Source organism: Triticum aestivum, chromosome 7D, assembly GCF_018294505.1.
Source record: "Triticum aestivum cultivar Chinese Spring chromosome 7D, IWGSC CS RefSeq v2.1, whole genome shotgun sequence".
NCBI classification, from domain to species: Eukaryota; Viridiplantae; Streptophyta; class Magnoliopsida; order Poales; family Poaceae; genus Triticum; species Triticum aestivum.
Window position 1 is genome coordinate 272,603,233 of NC_057814.1, and position 23,283 is coordinate 272,626,515.

The following is a 23,283-nucleotide window of genomic DNA, read 5'->3' on the forward strand; positions in this document are numbered from 1 at the left end:
GCCTATAATATGTCTAGCATGGAAGGTATTGGAAACTTTTGGTCGTCACGTTGACAGGAAAAGCATGCCTCTCAAAAATAATTTTATCTCTGTTTTATACTTTGAGCTATGGCACCTCTGCAAATCTCTGCTTCCCTCTCCGAAGGGCCTATATATTTTACTTTTATGCATTTTATTTTTATTTTGAGTCTCCATCTTCTCTTGTAAAGCACCAATTGGAGAGCACTATTGTCACACTTGTGCATTGGGTGTAGTTAATGTTGAGTGTGTTTCATGAGTGGATGAATGACTGAGCATAATGGGCTAGGGATAATTTTCTTTAGCGTTGATAGTTTGAAAACATAATTGTTTGTTAGTATGCTTGAGTATTTTCATGTCTATTGCTTTGAATCACTCGAATCCAAATATTCATGCCACAAAAGAAAAGATTGTATGATGAATATGATAGGTACCATTCCACATCAAAAATACTGTTTTATCATTTACCTACTCGAGGACGACCAGGAATTAAGCTTGGGGATGCTTGATACGTCTCCAACGTATCTATAATTTTTTATTGTTTCATGCTATTATAGTATCAATCTTGCATGCTTTATATGCAATTACAAGCAATTATATATCACTTTTTGGGACTAACCTATTCACTTAGTGCCCAGTGCCAGATTGGTTTTTCAAAATATCAGCACTAAACGAAGTCCAAATGCCATTAAACTTTTTGGAGATTTTTTTGGACAAAAGAGAACCTGGAAGCTTTGGGAGAGGGCCAGAAGATGAAGGAGGAGCCCACGAGGCACCAGGGCACGCACAGGGGGTAGGCGCGCCCTGGTGGTTTGTGGGGCCCATATTTTTTGAGCTAATTCGGCCTCTATAAATTCTCTAAAACCAGGAAACCAACATAGTGCCACCCGAAATACTTTTTCTGCAGCCGCAAGCTTCTGTTCTCGAGAGATCCCATCTGGAGGCCTTTTCCGGCACTCTGCCGAAGGGGGAATTAACCACGGAGGGGCTCTACACACTACAAAAAAAAAGACACATCCGTGACATTATGGTGCCAAACGAAGAAAACAATTGTCATGCTTATGACACTTCTATGACGATAATTGTGACAAAAGCACGTACCATCATAGATGTGGTGGGATCCTACTTCTATGACAAAAAATCATGACAGAAAATGGGCTTTTCGTCCTGGGCGGACCGGGGACACACCTGCATGACATTCTTTGGGCCGTCCATGACATAAAAAATCATGGTAGAAGTGAGGGCTAGGAATTTTTTTTCGCGGAGTTCCCGATTACGGTGGGTTGGTCAGGGCCGAGCGATGCACTATGGTTTCGTTTTTCTCTCGCACGCGCGCGTGGTTCAAGACGTGTCGCTATAACTGAACCCGAGCGAGAGGCGTTCACTTTACTGAACCCGGTTTTACCTCTATCAAGAGGGCCCGAACCTGCACTACTGGAGGATGCTGCTAACGCGACACTATGATCAGAGACCCTTCGACGAAACTGTGTGCGATGCCATAATCGCAAACGGTGGTGTAAAAAAACCGTCGAAAAAGGTGCAAAACATTTGCGATGGAGGATGCATCAAACACGGTTCAGAGTTTAGTTGCGTGTGCGATGCAGGGCATATGGTTCAGCTTAATCAACCGTTTGCGATGAGGAGGAACAAAAGAAACGGGCAGACAAATGAAGGTGTGTGCGATGTACAGCATACGGTTCACTCGGATGAACTGTTTGTGATTAGGCAACACAAAAAAAAGGTCAGCCAGATCAAGGTGTGTGCGATGTACAACATACGGTTCACTCGGATGAACTGTTTGCGTTGAGACATGGGAACAGAAACGGTTCAACTTAACAAGATGTGTGTGATAAGCGGCAAACAGGTCTGTAATCAGAAATGTGTGCGAAGACCGATAATAACACAAACAATTGCTTCTAATAAGACGTATGTGATATGCTCTATTTACACAACATCTATTGGCCATTGGGGGAAGGGCGGTCATCCGGATATGCCATAAGGATGCGAAGAGTCATCCTATATCAACAAGGACTAGCTGTTCCACCAGTAGCTGATGTAAGAGAACTCTCAAGTTAAGTGTGCTCAGGCTGGAGCAGCCATCAGATGGGTGACTGGATCGGAAGTTGTAGTTAAATTAACCTCGAGGTCCTTTTTTTAACACATTTTAAAGAAGGTCTACCACATTACTTTTTGACAATGTACGATACGTGGCATACAGTTGATCCATTCGACCTGTTTGTGATGGAATAAGCCGTGTGTGTTGCGGGCAAATGCTTGCTAGTATTCAACTGTTTGCGATTGATGAATTCATCACCGATGGGTTCCCTAGTGTGGTCCATGTTCATCTAATCATAATCTACTTCTTGTGCTAGCTCGATGTTCCTTCTATGCTAAGCTCCCATTAATTGATGGCGTTTTATGAACACGGTGCCGTTTCCCTACATTTCCTCACCTGTTTCCTGCCACCCAGCGATATTGCGCATAAACCTAGGCGGCGCGCGGCGCACGGAGGCGACAAGCGCAGCCTGTAGCACATCCACCTTTTCCAAGCATGCCAACCCACCAAAGCGCCGCCTCTGCCATCAACCTCGTCGACGATGAAAACGAGTAGGCGCCACGGCCCGTCGAGGCCGAGGCGCTCCCCGGCAACACGATGGACGACGTCGTGATGCGCGTCATCGCTAGGATTGAGCAGACCTTTGGCGCATGGCGCTTGAGTGCCGCGGATCAAGATAGACATGTCAGCGCTGACAGGCCGCAGCTCGCCGCACAACATGATCGATAGCGCGCCGCAGAGCAAGCTAGGCGCGTCCGCGCCGATAGGCTGCGGCTCGCCGCACGGCGAGACCGTTGGAGCGCCGCAGAGCGAGAGGCGCGATGCGCCGCACAGCAAGAGCGGATCCATCGGCGCTTGCCTGCTATCGACACGGCGTCACAGCTGGGTACACGTCCTGTGTAACATCCCAAATTTTCAATTTGGAATGTTATACATAGGTCATTCATGCATATCATATTTTATTGCATTTTCATTTTGCGATCCTCGAAATTCTAAGCAACTCAAGGACCCACGGAGAGAGTTGGGGATGTCACGTTTCTCCTATTTGAATTTTATCAAATATTGGCACAAGGATCACTTTGGTTTTAATTATTTTTCTCTCCAAAAAATATTTCGTATCAAAATATATGAGAGGAGATAATATGACTTCTCCAAAATAAATGAAATATTGGAGGAAAATATTAAAAATCATTAAATAATTTTTATTTGGATTTTATTGCAATTTTATTTGAATTAGGAAAAATATGCGTTTTTCAAAATTGCACTAGAGGCCCAAATAAATGTTCACTTTGCCCGGGATATTTTTAGAGGATGGTGAAAATTTATTTCGGAATTTTTGGAGTCCGTTTAGTATTTCTTTTAATCGCTTTTCTACGCGTCGGAATATTTAAAAAAAATCCCACCGACCTACCAGGCCGTGTCCGCCTAGGACACCGACCCGGCCGACCCTTTAAGAGGCGAGGGCTCGAGCCGCCCAAACCCTAGCCAGCCCCAGCCCCTCCGCCGCCGCCGGACGCCGCCGTCCCGCCGCCGCCGCCGCCGGAGTAGCCACCGCCGCCGTCATGAACGCTGAGGTAGCTACCTTTTTTTAAACCGATCGGTTTTATTTTGAAAACCCTAGATTCGTTTTTTTATTAGATCGGTTCAGTTTTCTCGGTTCGGATTAAACAGCGGACGTCCGTCCGTACGTTCATTTTAACGAACGCCGTTCATCCATTAACCGCAGACAGCGAATGTTCGTTCGTTAGCCTGTTAGCCATTTTTCCTCTTTCCAGGGTTTTCCGCGATTATTTCCGATCGCGATTTCTGCCCTGATTTTCGTTTTAGTTTATCTTTTCGCTCGTTTATCGGAATCAGGCGATTCAAGCGCCTGGATCTTCGTCTCGAAGCCGTCTTTTTTTTAACCAACTTGAACAAGATTTTGGTACTATAAAATTTGACTTTAGTCCAGATTAGTAATCGGATCTTGTTTCTTTCGCAGTTTGAGTTTCGTTGCTCCGTTTGATTTGATTCTTTTTGCAAACCGGAGTTCTTCAGTTGAACTTTCTGGTTAGATCTTTTTGTTTGAGATTTACCCTTGCATCTTTGCTTGATTGCTTATGTATGCTATTGTTTGTTTGCGATAGAATTCCTGGAGTGCGAAGCGTGCTACTACGAGTCTCTAGGTTTTGCGGATCATCAGCAAGGCAAGTAACACATTGATCATACCCCTTTCATACCCAATTTTTATGAATTAGTTACAACCCTCACACATTGCATGAGTAGGATCTCTTAACATGTGGGTTTGGGAAGTAGATGATGAGGTAGAACCTATTGCCCTTTTATTATCAAACCCTTGGGAGTTACTTCTACGTTATGCTTATATGCTATGCTATGCTCGTAGACGTGGATTGGGTTTGAGTGTATCCATGATAGATGTGAGATTGTTAATTAATGGTTCAACTTAAGGTGGCAACTATAATACACATCTGGGTGGATTGCTTGTGGACACCTGGAGAATCCAGTGTTGTCCTAGGATATCCCGGAGTACCCGTGTGATCATCCTACGGTCCGCCACCCAGGCTCAAAGGGATCATAAGATTATTCATGCTAGAAACTTCCGTGTGCAGCCACAAGCCATTATGGGCTCTGGCATAGTTGAGTATGTTGTGTGACCTCTTTCAGTTGTGGGCTAGCAGATGTAGAGGGAAAGTAGGTGTAACTGTCCACCCAGAGTAAAGAGTTAATGCTTCTGAAAGACTGTGTCTCGGTCATCCGTTTCTCAAACATCATGTAGTGCGAGAAATCCAACGGAGGAGATCGAGTCTTGTGGGGAAAAGTGCGCAAACCTCTGCAGAGTGTATAAACTAATCATGGTTAGCCGTGTCCCCGGTTATGGACATTTTGAGTATGTGGTACTTGAATTATTTATTTGATCTCATCACTCGAAATTAATTGGTTGGGTTTAATGATTACTTTAATTGGGATTGAGTTGGAGGAACCTTCTCAATGATGTTTCAACCACCATGATAGTTAAATAAAATTTTATTCCTTTGTTGTAGGGAAAAATTGGCTTTTCGCAAAACTATATAACCATAGAGCCTCCACCAGCCATATATGCATGTAGTGCTAGCATTTATTCAGTTCATCGCTCTATTGTGTTATATTGCCAGCATATTCCATGTGCTGACCCGTTTTCGGGCTGCAACGTATCATGTTGCAGACTTTTCAGACGAGGAGTAAGGTGTGCTAGGTCGTTTGTCATGCACTCAGCTATGCCGTTGGAGTTGATGGACTCACTTTATCTTCCAAGCCTTCCGCTGTTATCATATTTAGATGGCCTTAAGGCATATTTATTGTAATAAGTTCTCTTTTGGAGACATTCGATGTAATAAGTGTGTGATTGCTACTCTGTTATAAATCCTTCGAGTATTGTGTGTGCCAGCATTACCGATCTAGGGATGACACTGAAGCACAGAGACTTGACCGTCTGAGGTCGGGTCGCTACAAGATGGTATCAGAGCACACGTTGAATGTAGGACACGACCATTAAGAAAAGCCATAGGTCACTCTTCTCTACTCAATTATGACTCCTCTCCATTTTCTACTCTTTAGGATGGCGGACTCAAGGAACAAGTTTGCACAACCGGATGAAGACACACCTTTTGGATGACACTTGAAGGAAGTCACTAGATACCTGAACATCGGAATACCAAGCTTCACCGGGACCTACATCGCCACTTTACCAGAAGAGGAGCGCTGGATGATTCGAGTTCAAGTTCCAGGAAGGACATTCACACCAGTCACTGAGCCAATAGAGTTTTCCTTTGATGCACCCACCTGGAGCCTAGGCAAGAGCATGGCAGCCCACATTGCTATGGGACGTATTGGAGAAATCTACAAACAGGAGCTGAAGGACACTATCTATCAGATATGTGGGCGCTGAGTTGAGCAATGGGAGATGATCAGCACCAGGAAAGACAGGTCCATTGCAGCTTTCATCCAGGAGTTAAACCAGCACATTCGTCGACAGGAGAACCAGATGTGCGCAGGCATGAGGGATTTGAAGAAGGCAATGACTAGGATCACCGACCTAGAAGAGGAACTCAAGTCTACACGCGATGGATATGAGGAGGAAATAACAATACTCGTGGAGAAGAATGACGATCTAACAAAGAAGATAGGAGAATTCTTGGGAGACCCCGCGCCAGGAGGAGAAGACGATGAACCCAAGGAAATTCGTTCCGAAGATTACATCATCATCGATGACACCGACTCTGACCCCAACAGTAGCGATGATGACTATGAAGACAAAGCTGGAGCGGATATCATGGAGTCTTCCACCGATCAATATTTCTAGATGACCACCATATGATCAGCAGTTTTTCCCCCATGTATATAGTAGTAGTCCGAGCACTTTTGTAACGTTAGTTCTAGACCGATTGTATGTCCTTGCTTGATTGATTGAGTGATATGAAATGATTGTGTTTGTCTCATGTGCATATGGGTAGTGCTTTCTCAATAAACCTCATTCTATTCTAACCTCTCCCCTCTACACCCATCAGATGCTTCCGAGACGTGACACCGGATTTGTCTTCCCACCGGAGATCACCCAGTTGATCCAGCAGCAGAATGCCTTGATGCAGATATTAGTCCAGAACCAAGGCAACAACAACAACCCGCCGCCACCACCTCCAGTTGACAACTTAGCCCGTTTTCTGAGGTTGCAGCCGCTGGTGTTTTCCAGTAGCATCGAGCCAATAGTTGCTGATGACTGGCTATGTGTAACACCCTGAGAATCATGCTACAGTAACCCCCTGTGATTAAGCTAATCATGTTGCTAAACAGGGCTTGATCACATTGGAACCCCACCCCTGTCAAACTCCTAGTTCAAACTTCAAATATAATTAAAGTGAAAAATAAAAGTTTTCAAAAACTCAAACAAAAATGTTCTGTGAGTGCTAAATAATACACTGGTAATTATGGTGGAGAAAACACATTTTTATAAAATGTCTAAATACTTTTAAATGAAATAAAACAGAAAAGGGAATAAGCAAATAAAGAGAAAACAGAAAACAGAACCCAGGCAGAGAAAAAGAAAAAAAAGGGGAAAAGGGCCCGCTTTCCCCCCACTGCCCCCCCGGCCCAAACTGGGCCGCAGCCGCGCCCCCGGCCCAGCCCACCTCCTCCCTCGCCCCTTCCCTATTCCCCCGACCGGGTCAGAACAGGGGCGCGCTGCCGCCCGACCCCCTCGCCGGCACCGACGCCGGAGGGGATAAGGTCGCCAGCTCCCCCGCCTCCTCGGGCCTCTCTCCCACTCACCCCCGCTCTCCCTCTCGGCCCTCGCGCCTCCCCCTTCCCTCCCCCGGATCCGCGCCGCCCCCCCCCCTCTTCCCCACTCCCGACGCGCTCGCCGCCGTTCCCGTCGTTCACGTGGCCATCGTGCCCCACTCGCCACCTCGCCGTGTCGTACGACGTCGCCGCCCTCGACTGCACCCCCTCCGCCTCTCCGCCGAAGCTCGGAGCCACTGCATCGGCCTCCCCAAGCTCGCCTTCATCTTCGGATGCCGACGACCCCCTTCTTCCCCGGCGACGACCTGCTGCTACTAAGCCACCCACGGGCCTTTCTTGCGCCGCGCGGTGAGCTCCTCTACCTCCTCCCCCTCTCCGTTAGCTCGCTCGCGCTCCGTAGCTGCTTCCCCGCGCGCGCCCGAACGCCACGCCGCGGAGCTCGCCGCCGGCGTGTCTCCGGTGACCAAATGGTCACGGGCGTTGGCCCGCTAGCCCGACCGCACCGAGCCGCACCCGCCTAGGTAGTTAGTTCGGCCGTTCGCGCGCTCTAGCGTAGCTTCCGTCGGGCACCCGTAGCACCTCGCCGCCGGCGAGTTCATAGCGCTCGTCTCCGGCCGTTCCAGCCCCTCCGACCACCGCCGTTGGACGCGCGACGTCGAGCCGCGTCGAACGCGCCAAGCCCCGCCCCCGCAAACCCACTGTGGGCGAAACCCGAAGCACACCCGTGCATCGCCGCCGCGTTGGAGCTCGCCGGAGCCCCTCTCCGGTGCCCTGCCGACGTGGCCGGCCGGGCCCCCCTGGCTCACCGCCAGTGGCCCCCACGGGCCCCAGTTGACTGGGTTGACCCAGTCAACTACTGACTGGGCAGGCCCAGTCACTGACATGCGGGCCCCGCCGCAAAAATTAAAAAAGAAAATGTTTTATAAATAAAAATAATTAGTTTAATTAATCTCTCACTGACAGGTGGGCCCAGTAGTTAATTAACTAAAAACTAATTAGTTTAATCCTCTGTTAACCCACTGTCTATGACAGGTGGGTCCCCCTTGTCAGTTTGACCAGTCAACCCGGACTGTTGACCGCTGACGTCACTCATACGTCATGCTGACGTCATATCCCTTTTTCTGTTAATTAAATAATTCCAGAAATTCAAATAAACTTTGAAAATTCATATCTTTTAAACCGTAACTCGGATGAAAATGTTTTCTATATGAAAGTTGCTCAGAACGACGAGACGAATCTGAATACGCAGTCCGTTCGTCCACCACACCTCCCTAACCTATCGAACTAGCAACTTTCCCCCTCCGGTCCGTCTGTCCGAAAACGTGAAACATCGGGAATACCTCCCGGATGTTCCCCCCCTTCACCGGTACCACCTATTGTCGCGTTAGGACACCCCTAGCACCGCTCACTGTCATGTCACGCATCGTCATGCTTATGTTTGCATTGTATTTACTGTTTCTTCCCCCTCTTCTCTCCGGTAGACTACGAGACCGACACTGCTGCTGCCCAGTTCGACTACGGAGTCGACGACCCCTCCTACTTGCCAGAGCAACCAGGCAAGCCCCCCCTTGATCACCAGATATCGCCTACTCTCCTCTATACTGCTTGCATTAGAGTAGTGTAGCATGTTACTGCTTTTCGATATCCTATTCTGATGCATAGCCTATCCTTGCTACTACTGTTGATACCTTTACCTGCAATCCTACATGCTTAGTATAGGATGCTAGATTTCCATCAGTGGCCCTACATTCTTGTCCGTCTGCTGTGCTATACTATCGGGCCGTGATCACGTGGGCGGTGGACACGGGCATATACTTATATATTATATACATGACACCTGAGATGACTAAAGTCGGGTCGGCTCGTAGGAGTACCCGCAAGTGGATCTTTGTGGCGAAGCGACAGGGCAGGTTGAGACCGCCTAGGTGAGAGGTGGGCCTGGCCCTGGTCGGCGTTCGTGAATACTTAACACGCTTAACGAGATCTTGGTATTTGATCTGAGTCTGGCCATTTGGTCTATACGCACTAACCATCTACGTGGGAGTAGTTATGGGTATCCCGACGTCGTGGTATCAGCCGAAGCTCTTTTGACGTCAGCGACTGAGTGGCGCGCGCCGTGTTGGACCGCTTTGACGTAACCGCCGTGATCGTGTGGGTTGCTAGGTCTGCTCGCGGCCGCGTTCGCAACGTGCAGGTGTGCTTAGGGCGATGGGCCCAGACCCCTGCGCGCATAGGTTTAGACCGGCGTGCTGACCTCTCTGTTGAGCCTAGGTGGGGCTGCGACGCGTTGATCTTACGAGGCCGGGCATGACCCAGGAAAGTGTGTCCGGCCAAATGGGATCGAGCGTGTTGGGTTATGTGGTGCACCCCTGCAGGGAAGTTTATCTATTCGAATAGCCGTGTTCCTCGGTAAAAGGACGACCCGGAGTTGTACCTTGACCTTATGACAACTAGAACTGGATACTGAATAAAATACACCCTTCCAAGTGCCAGATACAACCCGGTGATCGCTCTCTAACAGGGAGACGAGGAGGGGATTGCCGGGTAGGATTATGCTATGCGATGCTACTTGGAGGACTTCACTCTATTCTCTTCTATATGCTGCAAGATGGAGATGACCAGAAGCGTAGTCTTCGACAGGACTAGCTATCCCCCTTTTAATTCTGGCATTCTGCAGTTCAGTCCACTGATATGCCCCTTTACACATATACCCATGCATATGTAGTGTAGCTCCTTGCTTGCGAGTACTTTGGATGAGTACTCACGGTTGCTTCTCTCCCTCTTTTCCCCCTTTCCTTTCTATCTGGTTGTCGCAACCAGATGTTGGAGTCCAGGAGCCAGACGCCACCGTCGACGACGACTCCCACGGCACTAGAGGTGCCTACTACTACGTGCAGGCCGCTGACGACGACCAGGAGTAGTTAGGAGGTCCCAGGCAAGAGGCCTTGCCTCTTCGATCGTTGCTACTTTTGTGCTAGCCTTCTTAAGGCAAAACTTGTTTAACTTATGTCTGTACTCAGATATTGTTGCTTCCGCTGACTCATCTGTGATCGAGCACTTGTATTCGAGCCCTCGAGGCCCCTGGCTTGTATTATGATGCTTGTATGACTTATTTATGTTTTAGAGTTGTGTTGTGATATCTTCCCGTGAGTCCCTAATCTTGGTCGTACACATTTGCGTGCATGATTAGTGTACGGTCAAATCGGGGGCGTCACACTATGCAAGATTGGAAGGGAGTTGACCACCGCAGGTTGCACTGATGCTGAGAAGGTGTGTTTTGCCTCACACCAATTGGATGGACCAGCAGCATCATGGTGGGAGAATTACATAGCCAGCAGCTCCCTGGTGCGCGGCGTCTTCCCAGTGTGGAGGCAGTACTTCGCCTCCTTCGCCTCGCAGCGCTTGACGTACCGATCTGCCTCTTGCTGGCGGACGCACGCGATCGATCTTGCCATTTCGTTGGGCGCCCACCGGAGCTCCTCATCGGTGGCACGCTGGAGCTTATCGGCCCACCTCCATGCTGCGACGAGGCGCCCAGCGCCTATGACCTTCCTCGCGAAGTACCCGTCTTCGTACACCTCCTCGGCACGACAACGTGCCCACCCCCAAAGCTCCACCGCCTCATTTTTCCAGGCGGCATCACAGGCTTCACAGGCCGCCTGGTACCTGGCTTCCTCCTCCGCCATCTCCTTCTTGAACGCCACTTGCCTGGCTTTCTCAGCCGGCGGCAGCGACTTCCACAGACAAAGATTGTACTGGCCCCAAAACCAATCCAAAGTTGGGGGGTCCGGCGCAACCTCGTCAGGCGGCGTGTAGGGGTCCTCGTCGCTGCTATTCGAGTGAGCGTCCTCGGGGGGCGGCGACTCCTCGTCGGCGCGTGGGCAGACCGGCGGTGCCATGGCAAAGATTTGTGTGTGAGAGAGAGAGGGTGAGCGAGGGGAGTATGTAGATGAGAATGCAGGCGGGACAACATGAGCAAGGGAGTATTTATTGGCGGCCGGAATCTAGATCGACGGGGACAGTACACACGCCGGTCTTTGGAATTTACGAGTACTGTAGTTTGAATTACACACGATTCCCGTAGCAAACTCCGTGTGTGAACATAATAGCTGACGGTTTCCAATACAGAACCGTGTCTGATTAATGATCCCTGCCACTCATCTACCAAACCTCGAGCCGCGAGATAGAGTGCCAATCGTGTGGGGGGCAGTTGTCTTGCCAGGTCTTTACATTTTCTTTTTTGAACACCAGATATTTACATCGTCTGATGATTTTTTAACTCACAAACAAGTACACAAAAATATGATCTTTCAAACCGTTATGGTTAGGTGTTGCATGTAGATGTAGTTCAAATTTGAATTATGATCATTAAATGGTTAGAAAATCACTTAAATTTCTTTAAAAGGTCAAATGACCCCTGAAATTTTCAAAAATTTCACATGACAGTTGTATTAGTGCACGTTAAACGTAGAAAAAAATTTGAAGGCCGTAAGAGGAAGCTATCTCCCATTCGTCATCAAACATGCATTGTTCCCTCTCGGAACCACGAACCTTATAGTGAGTTGCTCCGGTCTGTGAGGGGTGTGTGTCCAAACTTTCGTCAAACAGACCAATTTTTTTACCACATCATCTTGGTGGCATGACATTAAATCAATCAAGGTTTCATGTTTTTCTGATCATTTTTAAATTTTTTGGAATTAAAATGCCATGGCACTCCATGCATGTGCCCATGCCTTGAGACCAATATATTTGAAAATTCCTTCTGATTTACTGCACATGGAATTAACTCGCACACAAGTACACAAAAATATGATTTTTCAAATAGTTTTGGTTAGGCGTTGCATGTAGATGTAGTTCAAATTTGAATTACGGTCATTAAATGGTTATAAAATCACTTAAATGTCTTTAAAAGGTCAAATGACCCCTGAAATTTTCCAAATTTTCACATGACAGTTGTATTAGTGCACGTTAAACGTAGAAAAAAATTGAAGGTCGTAAGAGGAAGCTATCTCCCGTTCGTCATCAAACATGCATTGTTCCCTCTCGGAACCACGAACCTTATAGTGAGTTGCTCCGGTTTGTGAGGGGTGTGTGTCCAAACTATCGTCAAACATGCCAGTTTCTTTACCACATCATCTTGGTGGCATGACATTATATCAACCAATGTTTCATGTTTTTCTGATCATTATTCAATTTTATGGAATTAAAATGCCATGGCACTCCATGCATACGTATGCATGTGTCCATGCCTTGAGATCAATATGTTTGAAATTTCCTTCTAATTTACTGCACATGGAATTAACTCGCACACAAGTACACAGATATGATTTTTCAAACCGTTTTGGTTAGGCATTGCATGTAGTTCAAATTTGAATTACAGTCATTAAATGGCTAGAAAATTACTTAAATGTCTTTAAAAGGTCAAATGACCACTAGAATTTTCCAAAATTTCACATTATAGTTGTAGTAGTGCACGTTAGACGTAGAAAAAAATTGATGGCCATAAGAGGAAGCTATCTCCCATTCGTCATCAAACAGGCATTGTTCCCTCTCGGAACCACGAACCTTATAGTGAGTTGCTCCGGTTTGTTAGGGGTGTGTGTCCAAACTTTCGTCAAACATGCCAGTTTCTTTACCACATCATCTTGGTGGCATGACATTATATCAACCAATGTTTCATGTTTTTCTGATCATTTTTTAATTTTATGGAATTAAAATGCCATGACACTCCATGCATACGTATGCATGTGTCCATGCCTTGAGATCAATATGTTTGAAAATTCCTTCTAATTTACTACACATGGAATTAACTCGCACACAAGTACACAGATATGATTTTTCAAACCGTTTTGGGTAGGCATTGCATGTAGTTCAAATTTTAATTACGGTCATTAAATGGCTAGAAAATCACTTAAATGTCTTTAAAAGGTCAAATGACCACTACAATTTTCCAAAATTTCACATTACAGTTGTAGTAGTGCACGTTAGTCATAGAAAAAATTTGAAGGCCGTAAGAGGAAGCTATCTCCCATTCGTCATCAAACATGCATTGTTCCCTCTCGGAACCACGAACCTTATAGTGAGTTGCTCCGGTTTGTGAGCGGTGTGTGTCCAAACTTTCGTCAAACAGACCAATTTTTTTACCACATCATCTTGGTGGCATGACATTAAATCAATCAAGGTTTCATGTTTTTCTGATCATTTTGAAATTTTTTGGAATTAAAATGCCATGGCACTCCATGCATGTGCCCATGCCTTGAGACCAATATGTTTGAAAATTCCTTCTAATTTACTGCACATGGAATTAACTCGCACACAAGTACACAAAAATATGATCTTTCAAACCGTTTTGGTTAGGCGTTGCATGTAGATGTAGTTCAAATTTGAATTACGGTCATTAAATGGTTAGAAAATCACTTAAATGTCTTTAAAAGGTCAAATGACCCCTGAAATTTTCCAAATTTTCACTTGATAATTGTATTAGTGCACGTTAAACGTAGAAAAAAAATGAAGGCCGTAAGAGGAAGCTATCTCCCGTTCGTCATCAAACATGCATTGTTCCCTCTTGGAACCACGAACCTTATAGTGAGTTGCTCCGGTTTGTGAGGGATGTGTTTCCAAACTTTCGTCAAACATGCCAGTTTGTTTACCACATCATCTTGGTGGCATGACATTATATCAACCAATGTTTCATGTTTTTCTGATCATTATTTAATTTTATGGAATTAAAATGCCATGGCACTCCATGCATACGTATGCATGTGTCCATGCCTTGAGATCAATATGTTTGAAATTTCCTTCTAATTTATTGCACATGGAATTAACTCGCACACAAGTACACAGATATGATTTTTCAAACCATTTTGGTTAGGCATTGCATGTAGTTCAAATTTGAATTACGGTCATTAAATGGCTAGAAAATTACTTAAATGTCTTTAAAAGGTCAAATGACCACTAGAATTTTCCAAAATTTCACATTATAGTTGTAGTAGTGCACGTTAGACGTAGAAAAAAATTGAAGGCCGTAAGAGGAAGCTATCTCCCGTTCGTCATCAAACATGCATTGTTCCCTCTCGGAACCACGAGCCTTCTAGTGAGTTGCTCCGGTTTGTGAGGGGTGTGTGTCCAAACTTTTGTCAAACATGCCAATTTCTTTACCACATCATCTTGGTGGCATGACATTACATCAACCAAGGTTTTATGTGTTTCCGATTTTTTTTGGAATTAAAATGTCATGTCACTCCATGCATACGTATGCATGTGTCCATGCCTTGAGACCAATATGTTTGAAAATTCTTACTAATTTACTGCACATGGAATTAACTCACACACAAGTACACATATATGATTTTTCAAACCGTTTTGGTTAGGTGTTGCATGTAGATGTAGTTCAAATTTGAATTACGGCCATTAAATGGTTAGAAAATCACTTAAATGTCTTTAAAAGGTCAAATGACCCCTGAAATTTTCAAAATTTCACATTACAGTTGTAGTAGTGCACGTTAGACGTAGAAAAAAATTTGAAGGCCGTAAGAGGAAGCTATCTCCCATTCGTCATCAAACATGCATTGTTCCCTCTAGGAACCTCGAACCTTATAGTGAGTTGCTCCGGTTTGTGAGGGGTGTGTGTCCAAACTTTCGTCAAACAGACCAATTTTTTTACCACATCATCTTGGTGGCATGACATTAAATCAATCAAGGTTTCATGTTTTTCTGATCATTTTTAAATTTTTTGGAATTAAAATGCCATGGCACTCCATGCATGTGCCCATGCCTTGAGACCAATACGTTTGAAAATTCCTTCTAATTTACTGCACATGGAATTAACTCGCACACAAGTACACAAAAATATGATTTTTCAAACCGTTTTGGTTAGGCGTTGCATGTAGATATAGTTCAAATTTGAATTACGGTCATTAAATGGTTAGAAAATCACTTAAATGTCTTTAAAAGGTCAAATGACCCCTGAAATTTTCCAAATTTGCACATGGCAGTTGTATTAGTGCACGTTAAACGTCGAAAAAAAATTGAAGGCCGTAAGAGGAAGCTATCTCCCGTTCGTCATCAAACATGCATTGTTCCCTCTCGGAACCACGAACCTTATAGTGAGTTGCTCCGGTTTGTGACGGGTGTGTGTCCAAACTTTCGTCAAACATGCCAGTTTCTTTACCACATCATCTTGGTAGCATGACATTATATCAACCAATGTTTCATGTTTTTCTGATTATTTTTTAATTTTATGGAATTAAAATGCCATGGCACTCCATGCATACGTATGCATGTGTCCATGCCTTGAGATCAATATGTTTGAAAATTCCTTCTAATTTACTGCACATGTAATTAACTCGCACACAAGTACACAGATATGATTTTTCAAACCATTTTGGTTAGGCATTGCATGTAGTTCAAATTTGAATTACGGTCATTAAATGGCTAGAAAATTACTTAAATGTCTTTAAAAGGTCAAATGACCACTAGAATTTTCCAGAATTTCACATTACAGTTGTAGTAGTGCACGTTAGACGTAGAAAAAAATTGAAGGCCGTAAGAGGAAGCTAACTCCCGTTCGTCATCAAACATGCATTGTTCCCTCTTGGAACCACGAGTCTTCTAGTGAGTTGCTCCTGTTTGTGAGGGTGTGTGTCCAAACTTTCGTCAAACATGCCAATTTCTTTACCACATCATCTTGGTGGCATGACATTACATCAACCAAGGTTTCATGTGTTTCTGATTTTTTTTGGAATTAAAATGTCATGTCACTCCATGCATACGTATGCATGTGTCCATGCCTTGAGACCAATATGTTTGAAAATTCCTTCTAATTTACTGCACATGGAATTTACTCGCACACAAGTACACATATACGATTTTTCAAACCATTTTGGTTAGGCATTGCATGTAGATGTAGTTCAAATTTTAATTACGGTCATTAAATGGCTAGAAAATCACTTAAATGTCTTTAAAAGGTCAAATGACCACTACAATTTTCCAAAATTTCACATTACAGTTGTAGTAGTGCACGCTAGACGTAGAAAAAAATTGAAGGCTGTAAGAGGAAGCTATCTCCCGTTCGTCATCAAACATGCATTGTTCCCTCTCGGAACCACGAGCCTCTAGTGAGTTGCTCCGGTTTGTGAGGGTGTATATCCAAGCTTTCGTCAAACATGCCAATTTCTTTACCACATCATCTTGGTGGCATGACATTACATCAACCAAGGTTTCATGTGTTTCTGATATTTTTATATTTTTTGTAATTAAAATGCCATGTCACTCCATGCATACGTATGCATGTGTCCATGTCGTGAGACAAATATGATTGAAAATTCCTTCTAATTTACTGCACATGGAATTAACTCGCACACGAGTACACAAATATGATTTTTCAAACCGTTTTGGTTAGGCGTTGTATGTAGATGTAGTTCAAATTTGAATTACGGTCATTAAATGGCTAGAAAATCACTTAAGTGTCTTTAAAAGGTCAAATGACCCCTAGAATTTTCCAAAATTTCACATTACAGTTGTAGTAGTGCACGTTAGACGTAGATAAAAATTGAAGGCCGTAAGAGGAAGCTATCTCCCGTTCGTCGTCAAACATGCATTGTTCCCTCTCGAAACCACGAGCCTTCTAGTGAGTTGCTCCGGTTTGTGAGGGGTGTATATCCAAGCTTTCGTCAAACATGCCAATTTCTTTACCACATCATCTTGGTGGCATGACATTACATCAACCAAGGTTTCATGTGTTTCTGATATTTTTTTTATTTTTTGGAATTAAAATGCCATGTCACTCCATGCATACGTATGCATGTGTCCATGTCGTGAGACAAATATGTTTGAAAATTCCTTCTAATTTACTGCACATGGAATTAAATCACACACAAGTACACAAATATGATTTTTAAAACCGTTTTGGTTAGGCGTTGCATGTAGATGTACTTCAAATTTGAATTACGGTCATTAAATGGCTAGAAAATCACTTAAGTGTCTTTAAAAGGTCAAATGACCCCTAGAATTTTCCAAAATTTCACATTACAGTTCTAGTAGTGCACGTTAGACGTAGAAAAAAATTGAAGGCCGTAAGAGGAAGCTATCTCCCGTTCGTCATCGAACATGCATTGTTCCCTCTCGGAACCACGAGCCTTCTAGTGAGTTGCTCCGGTTTGTGAGGGGTGTGTATCCAAACTTTCGTCAAACATGCCAATTTTTTTACCACATCATCTTGGTGGCATGACATTACATCAACCAAGGTTTCATGTGTTTCTGATTTTTTTTGGAATTAAAATGCCATGTCACTCCATGCTTAAAATTGTCATAGCCGTTAGACCAATATGTTTGAAAATTCCTTCCAGTTTACTGCACATGGAATTAAATCGCACACAAGTACACAAAATATGAGTTTTCAAACCGTTATGGTTAGCTGTTGCATGTACATGTAGTTTAAATTTCAATTACGGTCATTAAATGGCTAGAAAATCACTTAAATGTCTTTAAAAGGTCAAATGACCCCTGAAATTTTCCAAAATTTGACATGACAGTTGTATTAGTACTACAAAATTTCTCATTCATTTAAAACACCATCTGTTGCCACTTTACTCTAAATTCGTCTTTCACAGCTAATAAAAAATATCTACAACATCACACACAGTTGTTTTCTAGGAACCGTTTGCGATGAAAATATCTGGGTCTATTTAAGTCTCCCTCCTTAAGCTTCGCCGGCTCGTCTGCTCCAGTGCCGGCAACCCCCGAATCCACGCATCCCGATCCCCATTCCCGTACCCCCTTCTTGCAAAGATGACGCCGTGGAAACGCTTTGTGAAGGCCCGTACGATGGTCGCGTCCCCCTGAGCGCCGCCGCCTGCGCCAAGAGCGCGTCTGCCTACACCGAGAGTGCCGCCGCATCCGCATTGAGCGCGGCCGCTTCCGCCGAGAGGGCGTCTGCGGCAGCCGACAGGGCAGCTGCAGCAGCCGAGACGGCTGCAACAGCTGCTGCGAGGCGGCTGCAAACGCCGAGAGCGCTCGAGCTGCCGTCCGTGCCGCCGATGTCGCCCTGGCTCGGGTCGAGGCCATCCATGCCAAGATCGAGGATGCACACGCTAAGATATTCCAGGCCACCTCGGACTCCAGCATGCAACCCACATTTGAAAAGGCGGCGGTGGCCATGGAGCACCTGCTTCCTCATGAGGTCGTCGAGCGGGAGCTAGAGATGCAGGAGGCGGCGGAGATCGAGGAGCGGCGGGAGGAGGAGTTGCGCGTGGCCGAGGTCGAGGTAGACAAGAGTCTGTCCGTCGAGGAATCGGCGGTGGAGTACCAACGCAAGCTCTGGCGCAGCCACTACTATGAGTACTACAACCTTGAGGGCGGCGCCAAGGACGAGGACAAGGACGCGGTCGACTTCAGCAGGGGGGACGCGGAGTCCACCAACGGCGGCATGTCGCCAGGACAAGTCAATGATGTCTCATCTCACACCGGCGATGCATAGGCCGGCGCGGCGGCGGATTTGTTAAAATTATGCATACTTAGGCTTTGTTTTTAATGCTGGTCTTTTGTTAGAGCAATGTTTAGGTCAACTGGCTCTGTTTAATTACTAAAATTGCTCGATTCAGTAAGTGTGGTCTATCTGATGTACACTCTTTTGTGTGCCCAAATTAGCAAGCGATGTTAAATTATGCAATGACGTACCTGGGAAAATTTCCACCAAAATTTGAATTATCAAACTCATCCCATGCGCGTAAAGCAGAAGAATCGTTTGCGATGCACACAATCGGTCAAAGTGAATGGTCCGGCGGCACTGCGCATAAAGTTTCCCTCCACATTTCCAAAATTTTGGCCTGCCGCCAAAAATATCTGCCCCCTTCCCCCCTTCCCCACCCCCTTTTCTCCCCGACCACAAGTCACATTTCCCATGTTTCCTCTTTCCTTCCTTCCTTCCTTCCTAAGCTATAGCCGCTTCCTCGCTCTCGCCGTCTCGCATCCTACCGCCGGGGTCGCCATGGTCTTCTTCAAAGACCTCTCCAGCGGTTCCTCCTCCGGCGACGACTCCTTCACCACCCAGTTATGCCTCTCTTCTCTCTCTTGGGCTATGACTTGGAATGAAGGATTTTTACCCGACGGTCGATTTGAGTCATTTCTTCCTCTTGTAGCTCCCTAGGACCATCAATGGCAACGAATGGAGCGGGGTGGCCGAAGATCTATCTGCTCGCTGTCACCATCAATCTCCATGCGTGAAGCTAGTTGCGTTTGAATCTATAGACAGTGGGAGGAAGTTTCTGGCATGTGCAGAGAAGGTTAGACCCTCTTTTATTGTTACAAATCACTTGTTAGATGTGATTCAGACACTGTCACGGTCCCAACCCATTCATACCACACCTTCAACCAAACGCATCCTAAGACAGTGTCACAGTTTGTACCTAGTATCTTAAATTGTTGCCATCTCATCAGCGGTGCCATTAGAAAATTATTTGGCGCTGCTTCAGCAGTTTGTGCAGCCAACTTTGGTCCAAACATCCGAGCAGCCAAGCAGTAAAATACTAAATCTTTATGGCACGAAGGAACTGGGCATCGGAGCAACTACGTGCTCCGGAGTCCGGGTCCTGATTTTTTTTCCGCTGCATCGGCTCGCCAGTGCAGGGCACCGGTGCGAGATGTAGCAACAATTGTCTTTACCCCAGTTTTGGCATACGTAGTGGACGGCCTTAGTGCTATTATTTCTGTGTTACTAAATTTGTGCATGTACACACCTGTTAGTATCAATTTGTTGTCATCCAAACACTGTCGCTATGCTGTTGCAGTTATATTTACCTTCCTCGTAAAATGTTCAATTTGTTATTTATTGTACATGAGTAAGAACTTGTAGTGTCGTTGTAGTTAATTATAGCTTCTGATGTTCCAGAATTTGGTTGTTGTCTCAGTAGCAATTAATTCATTTGCACATTGATCTTTTTGAGAAGATATGTCATAATTAACATGTTTCTTCAGTTTTTCAAAATAAGCATTGGTGATTTTCTATGTTGCTATAAACCCATTTCCCCTACAATTGTTACTAATCTAGTTTTAAATATTATAGGATGAACGGAAGTGTTCTTACTTGGAGTGGGTTGATCAAGAGTGGCCACAGTCTTTGAAGATGTGCCTAGCGAAGCTCTGGAGCATGTACGAGGAAGAGAACAAACGTAGGCTTAGAGAACTGTTGTCAACGCTGAAGAATATTTGAAGATGCGGGATAAAAAGTTGAAGGTGGAGAATGAGCTCAGATTTTTAAAATCAGACTTTGCTAAGATGGTGTTGGTGAAGGAGGAGGCACTTTCCCAGTTGGCCCGTGCAAAACAGGTTCTTACTGAACTGAAAGAAGAGGTGGATAAGACGAGCCTGGATGATCTCGATTAGGGAAATGAATATATCGTTCTTATGAAGTTGAACTAGCTATATGTTGTACTGTGTTGTTTTCATGTAGCTACCGTACTGTGATGTTATAATATATTTATGTGCCTGATATGAAATTGGCAAACAGTTGTTCAATATGAAATGTGAATTTGCGTAATACTGGAATTATTAATTGTAAACTAATAAACCTGCTAAATGTGTCATGGACCTTTGCAAACGGTTCTAGCAGTAAAAGCGCTTGCGATGGATAGCCCAATGCCACACAGTTTTCTTCATCAAATCGTGTGTGATATAGTTGATAAAAGAAAACAGTTAACCAAGGCAGACCGTGTGTAGGCAAGATGACATGATGTAGAGGGATAAACTCAAGCAATATGATATAAACCCCATCTTTTTTATCCTCGATGGCAACAATACATACGTGCCTTGCTGCCCCTGCTGTCACTGGGAAAGGACACCGCAAGATTGAACCCAAAGCTAAGTACTTCTCCCATTGCAAGAAAGATCAATCTAGTAGGCTAAACCAAACTGATAATTTGAAGAGACTTGCAAAGATATCAAATCATGCATATAAGAATTCAGAGAAGATTCAAATATTATTCATAGATAATCTTGATCATAAACCCACAATTCATCGGATCTCGACAAACACACCGCAAAAAGTATTACATCAAATAGATCTTCAAGAGAATCGAGGAGAACTTTGTATTGAGATCCAAAGAGAGAGAAGAAGCCATCTAGCTAATAACTATGGACCCGAAGGTCTGTGGTAAACTACTCACACATCATCGGAGAGGCTATGGTGTTGATGTAGAAGCCCTCCGTGATCGATTCCCCCTCTGGCAGAGCGCCAGAAAAGGCCCCAAGATGGGATCTCACGGGTACAGAAGGTTGCGGCGGTGGAAATAGGGTTTCGTGGTGCTCCTGGATGTTTTCAAGGTATATGAGTATATATAGGCGAAAGAAGTAGGCTGGTGGAGCTACGAGGGGCCCACGAGGGTGGGGGGCGCGCCTACCCCCTGGGCGCGCCCTGCTACCTCGTGGCTTCCTTTACATCCACTCCAAGTCTCCTGGATTGCGTTTGTTCCAAAAACGATCCTCGCAAAGGTTTCATTCCGTTTGGACTCCGTTTGATATTCCTTTTCTACGAAACACTGAAATAGGCAAAAAAACAACAACTGGCGCTGGGCCTCCGGTTAATAGGTTAGTCCAAAAAATAATATAAAAGTGCATAATAAAGCCCATTAAACATCCAAAACAGATAATATAATAGCATGGAACAATAATAAATTATAGATACGTTGGAGACGTATCAAGCATCCCCAAGCTTAATTCCTGCTCGTCCTCGAGTAGGTAAATGATAAAAACAGAATTTTTGATGTGGAATGCTACCTAACATAATTTTCAATGTAATTCTCTTTATTGTGGCATGAATGTTCAGATCCGAAAGATTCAAGACAAAAGTTTAATATTGACATAAAAATGATGATACTTCAAGCATACTAATTAAACAATCATGTCTTCTCAAAATAACATGGCCAAAGAAAGTTCATCCCTACAAAATCATATAGTTTGGTCATGCTCCATTTTCGTCACACAAAAATGCTCTCATCATGCACAACCTCGATGACAAGCCAAGCAATTGTTTCATACTTTAGTAATCTCAAACTTTTTCAACTTTCACGCAATACATGAGCGTGAGCCATGGATATAGCACTATGGGTGGAATAGAATATGATAATGGGGGTTGTGTGGAGAAGACAAAAAAAGGAGAAAGTCTCACATTGACGCGGCTAATCAACGGGCTAGGGAGATGCCCATCAATTGATGTCAATGCAAGGAGTAGGGATTGCCATGCAACAGATCCACTAGAGCTATAAATGTATGAAAGTTCAACAAAAGAAACTAAGTGGGTGTGCATCCAACTTGCTTGCTCACGAAGACCTAGGGCATTTGAGGAAGCCCATTGTTGGAATATACAAGCCAAGTTCTATAATGAAAAATTCCCACTAGTATATGAAAGTGACAAAATAAGAGACTCTCTATCATAAAGATCATGGTACTACTTTGAAGCACAAGTGTGGAAAAAGGATAGTAGCATTGTCCCTTCTTTTTCTTTCTTCTCTTTTTTTATCGGGACAATGCTCTATTAATGATGATCATCACACTTCTATTTATTTACAACTCAATGATTACAACTTGATACTAGAACAAAATATGACTCTATATGAATGCCTCCGGCGGTGTACCGGGATGGGCAATGAATCAAGAGTGACATGTATGAAAAATTATGCATGGTGGCTTTGCCACAAATACGATGTCAACTACATGATCAATGCAAGGCAATATGACAATGACGAAACATGCATGATAAGTGAAACGGTGGAAAGTTGCATGGCGATATATCTCGGAATGGCTATGGAAATGCCATAATAGGTAGGTATGGTGGATGTTTTGAGGAGGATATAAGGGGGTTTATGTGTGATAGAGCGTATCATATCACGGGGTTTGGATGCACCGGCGAAGTTTGCACCAACTCTCAAGGTGAGAAAGGGCAATGC